This window comes from Hibiscus syriacus, unplaced genomic scaffold (genome assembly GCF_006381635.1).
Source record: "Hibiscus syriacus cultivar Baekdansim isolate YM2019G1 unplaced genomic scaffold, ASM638163v2 tig00110387_pilon, whole genome shotgun sequence".
In the NCBI taxonomy this organism is placed as follows: domain Eukaryota; kingdom Viridiplantae; phylum Streptophyta; class Magnoliopsida; order Malvales; family Malvaceae; genus Hibiscus; species Hibiscus syriacus.
Window position 1 is genome coordinate 3,850,524 of NW_024062717.1, and position 6,000 is coordinate 3,856,523.

Here is a 6,000-nt window from a genome sequence, read left to right on the forward strand (position 1 = left end):
GTCAGATCTTACTCATGAAGCCGCTCCCGAATGTGAACAAGCCTACTCGATGATAATCCAAGAGGATTCGCAACGATTTCATTTATCTACTTCTTCTACTCTATTGCCTCTTGTGGAGTCTGCAACGATGTATTTGAACATGTATGAACGAAGTAAATTCACTGGTACGTGTAATCATTGCAAGAAAAGAGGGCATAAGAAGAAAAATTGTTACCGGTTTATAGGTGTAACCACCATTTTTTCATACCCCAAATCCCATAACCCCTAAACCTCAAGCTAACCCTAGAGATATCATACCTTCAGCCGTCACCGCCATTTCCCAAGTTGGCTCAACAAAACCCCATAATATCTGGGGCATTAAAAGCACACCATCATCAACAACAGTAACACCACAGTAGATCTAGGAATATTTTTATTTGTTTTTTTAAACTATGTAAAATTGGTTATAAAAATCAAAACGATGTAACCGAGAGGGAGCTCTTCCTCTCGTTTTTTTCAGTAGAAATACTAGAGCTTTTTTTAAGGTAATTTTCTTCTCATCTTCGTTTTTTTTCTTTTTAAAAAAGATAATAAAACTAACAAAGCTTAAATTTTTTTTATATAGTAATAGAGAAAGAAAAATAAGTTAAGAGCAAGAGTACCTTGAGTTTGTGATGCTCCTCTATGAATAGGACCGTAGGGGAGGTGATAGGAGTCGGGTTAGTCAAGTTCGAGCATCGGTGCCGTCGTATATGGTGGTGGGTTTTTAGTTTCGGACCTCTTGGCCAAATAATGGACGAAGGGGATCAGATGGGTTTTCACTGGGGTTTATGGGCATTGGGTTTCGACGAGGCGATGGGTTTCGACGAGAGAAAGACCACCCATGTAGGGTGGCCGAGACGGTGAGGGTTTTGGTTTCCTTGATGAACACTACCGTGGGTTGAGGGAGGAAGGAAAGGGAAAGGAGAGTTGGGGATTTTAGTTTCATATCATGCGAAATGAAATCTGGAAAGGGGAAGGAATTGATATTTAAGGTTTTTGGGTAAACCACGCTAAGGTCCCTAGACCTTTAGCGTGTTTTGCATTCTAGTCACCAGTTTAGGGTTAAATCATCCTTTTGGTTCTTTCTGTTTAATGTGATTTGCGTTATAGTCATTTTTAGGGTTAATCGAGCCGTAGGTCCTCCTAGCTTCAGCGCGTTTATGTTTTAGTCCCCATTTGTTTTTATTTTCCAAGATTTACGAGTTAAATGATGGGTTTTGTATTATTTTAATTTAGTCCTCTGTTGTATGTATTTTTTTGTTTGAAATTGGGTACTAATATTTATGATATTCCATTTTAGTCCTATAGTTATGGTTTTATTATGATTCTAGTGCTTCTGTTTTGGTTATGTTCTTGTTTCATGCCATTATATTTGTTTATTAATGTTTAAGATCCTAAGGTTACTACACATTTATTTTTATTGCCATGTAATGAGTAGATTCATATGTATATTGTTTATTTTTACCATTAAAGTATGTTTTATGTTTTAGATATTTATTTTGCTTGTATTATTATTATATATTACTTTGTACATAATATTATAGCATAATATAAATATTTTATTTTTTATTTTTATTATATTTTAGAATAAATATTATGTTCTATGTTTAATATAATATTTATAAAATATTTATAAAGTAAAATAAAGTTAAAAATAAATTTAAAATTGTTCTTTTAATCCATGTGTATTTATATTTTTTTCTCTAAGTGCTTCAATGTATCATATTTTATTTTGTTTAAAAGACTCATTAGCATAACTTAACCGATTACATAATTAGATTAGGGGTAGTATTTATGTATTTTAAAATATTAAGAAGGGACAGTCTTAAGACAACTAGATATCTTTTTCCGATATTTTAAAATAAATAAATATCCCACTAGAAAAGCCTAAAAAAATTGATTGCATTGAAAATTAATTAATTTTGAAGGGAAAAAGAAATACTCACTATTTTAAACTTATCGAGACAATTTGCTAATTTTATTAGAGATTAAGTCTCGGTATTTTTAAATTATTGAATATCCCTTATCTTTTCTAATAATATAATTAGGATTAATGAATTCAATTTCTTTCTTTGGTAGAATAATTTTTTTTAATATGGAATCCTTAGGAAAATTATTATATTCTTTTTATTTCAGTTGGAAAGAGAAATATTCGTCATAAAGTATTTTAGGGAGTATTTTCTCTTTAATTGGAAATAAGAGAATATTTTATATTTCTCCTTAGAATTTTTGTTCTATAATATTGTATGGTTGAATTCGAAATAATGGAATCGTAATTTAAATATATATTCGAATTCTTAGATTTCTACTATTTAGAGACAATATATAATCGATAGGTACCAATTTTGGGCGTTGTGGGGGTGCTTATCATTCCCCACATGTAATCGACCCCTGAACCCTTTTTTATTACTAAAAAATGAATCTTTGGTTACACGTGGATCGATGTATCTTTTAAAAATGACGTTTTTCTTAAAAACTCTTTTAAAATAATTATTTTAGGTATTCGACCTACCTAATCCAAAAGGTCGATGGCGACTCCGAAATATTTCTTTTACAAAAATCAGGTTTTCACAAAATGAGTCGAGACTCGTCGTATCACCGAAAATCGGTTACGACAGCTTGGCGACTCCACTGAGGACTTAGAGGGTCAAGCCATAAATCGATTATATATTCTCTCTATAGTTAGAAATTGAGAAGTCGATTTTATTTAATTTATGATTCCTTTGATTCCTTTCAATCATTATTTAATTTTATATCTTTGTATACTAATGTGTGTATTTGATTGATTTTTAGATGTTAAAGTCTCAGATTCGCTTTAAGTTCATTTTTGTGTGGTTGTTTATCAAATGTTTGATAATTTCTCCTCACACATGACACCTGCATTGCATAACATAAGCTCTATACCCGAGCTCTTCCCTTTAAGTGGGAGTGAAAGCGACGTCTTCGTGAGAATTTATTCTCTGTGCCAGACCTAGCAAGTAGTTTTTGGGGTTCATATGCCCTATGTCTTCATGAGGATTTATTCTTTCGTGTCAGACATAGGGAAATGTGCCCCTTCGAATTGAACTTGATCTACTTAAGCCTATAATGGGCGAGGATTGAGGGTCTGGCTCGCCCAAGGGGACACCGACAATGACAATTCGAATACCTTTACTCTTAGAACCGAAACTCTGCATATAATAAACTGTAGAAACCCACCCGATTTAAGACCATGCCGAAACTCTGTCCATAGGTACCCAAATAAGTGTACACAAAGGAGAAATGAACTCTAACCTTTATTTTTTAAAATATATATATATTTTTTTTATAAATGCATGTGAATTAGAAAATTATGCAGTTTAAGGTTTATCTTATTATCTTAAGTATATGGGTTAGAAAGCATGTTTGGGTAGGATTGATATTTATTAAAAAGCATGTTTGGGTAGCTATCATGATGGGTAGGTATTTTGCCAAAATTTTATTAACTCATTACATGTACTAACTCGCTTTTTTTTTTTCTATTTTCATTGCATCATTGAAGATTAAGGGTGTTTATCTTTAGTTAATCGTCAAATTGGAAAGCTTTCAGTAATGGACGAAAAGTATTTGAGTCAAATTGTTCAAAACTCTGAGGTACGACAGTGGTCTGAAGCACTACAAAGACAAGAAGGGGACAGTTTGCAAGCCGATCATGTGTCAGATTTATTGGGTTATGCTCTTATTTCTCTTAAAAGAAATGACGTCCAAGACTTACGAGACATTTGGGAAAAATGGGATTCGAGCAAGAAATTGCAGTTTTACCAATGTTATGGGGACATTTCTTATCTGTTGTATGTTGACATAGATTATGAGCTGCTCAGAGCCTTGATTCAATTTTGGAATCCAGGATACCACTGTTTCACTTTCAATCAAGAAGACATGGTTCCTACCATTGAAGAATATATTGCCTTATTGCACATAGAAGAGGCTCAAGAGAATCGGATTTATTCCAAGTCCATCAAAACTCAACCCTTCAGAATCAAATTAGCAAAAATTACAGGAGTACGCGAAGAATGGATGGTTGCTTGTACCAAACAAAAAGGCGAAAGCGAATGTATTTCTTGGACTGCTATTAAGGAAATCATTCAAAGTCATCCTGATGAGAAGATACGATTTGATCTCTTTGCACTGGGTATTTATGGCTTAGTCATCTTCCCGAAGGCCTTGGGATATATTGAGGCTGCAGTGGTGGATTTATTTGAACAATTACCAAAAGAGATTAACACTGCTCCTGTGATTTTAGCAGAGACCTTCTGATCATTGAATGCTTGTCGAAGGCTTGGAGGTGGTCGATTTTCAGGATGCGCAAAACTATTATATATCTGGGTACAAAGTCATTTTTGGAAAAATAAAAAGATTTCATATCATCGTTTTAGCACCAGCTACTCGCCTTTGAGAGAATTCCTCGAACAAGATTGGCCGAAAAGAGTCACTAAAGATATGTGGATAGATTCCTTCAGAAATATACAAGACAAAGACATCGTTTGGCGCGCCCCTTGGCAAATACAAAGTGAGTTCCTCTATAAATATGGTGACTACAATTGGGTGATGCTGCTTGGTTTGTGGGGAGGAATTGAGTATGCAACCCTTTTGGTTTTGAGGCAATATGATGGTCGTCAATTTGTCCCAATCACTGCTGGATTGCAATCAAATGAGTTCCTGTTTCACGGAAACAATTATAAGAAAAACATCCTTGAGACAGTTAGAGCATGGAAAAAGACTTTCCGTACTAGAGCTAAGGCAGCCAAAGTGATGTTGACGCCATATTATGAGGAGTGAAGGTATGCTAGAAAGAATGAAAATATTCCTCTACCTTACCAAAATGAGGATATCCCTATGGAGGAAAGAATTCAGATAGTCCCATCAGAGGTAGATATCTTGAGAGAAGAGTTCGAAGCCGAGAAAGAAGGTTGGTCGAAAGAACTAGAACAGATGCGACGAGACAAATACATGTTGAGTATCGATGCTGACTTTCATGCTACACAATTTGCAATGCTAAAAGTGAGAAAAGAAAAAAATAGAATCGGATTTAAAAGATCTGCAGAAGCATTACTACAAGCTGCAAAAATCTAGGTCCATAATTGGGTCAAGCAGAGCGTCAGCACAATTAACCAAAAGAGTTAAACGCAGAGAAAAATCGAGTCAAAAATTTGAAGGTAAGAAACGATTGTCTACTCAAGAGCTTAGAGAAAGGGAAGCAAAAAATAGAAGAGCTTGATCTTGATAAGAGGGAACGGATCATAAAATATAAATCTGAGAGCCACGAAGATATGAAATAATTAAAAAGGGAGAAAGATCGTGTCAAAGAACTGGAGGACGAAAAGAATAACATTCTCGAGGGGTTCGAGGCTGAGAAGACCATCATGTTCAGAGGATTTGAAGCTGAAATGAATAACATGCTTGCCGAACTTGATATTGGAGGATAAAGAATTGAAGAATTTGATACTGAAAGGAATATATGGGAATTGGAAAAGCAACACTTTAATACTACGCTTGAAGCAAGGCAAGAGACAACCAACGGTTGGATAAAAAGGTGTAGAGACAAAAATACAGAAGTATAGAGTCTCAATCGAAGGATGCAGGAAACACAGACGAGACTTAAAGAGGATATGGCTCAATGTCGGGCTAAAAACACAGAATTCAATGATTACATCCTATAACTCGAAGAATCCTTGTTCCAATAAAATGTTCTCCAGAGACCAAGTGATCTTTAGAAAAGTATTGAAGAGAATGCCTTTCTAAGAAAGCGAATTCAACATCTGGAAAGAGCACTGCAGAGTTGTCAAGTATGAATTATTGAGTTAGAGAGAAATCTTCAAGGAACTACTGAATAGTGGAAAAAATCAAATGATTTCTACGAAGAACAAAATGCAGCCAGAAGCAACATGATAGTCGAGGCCATAATATAGATGAGTGAAGTTGCCAGATACATTGAAGAAGTAGCTGTCGAAGAAAAGGTCA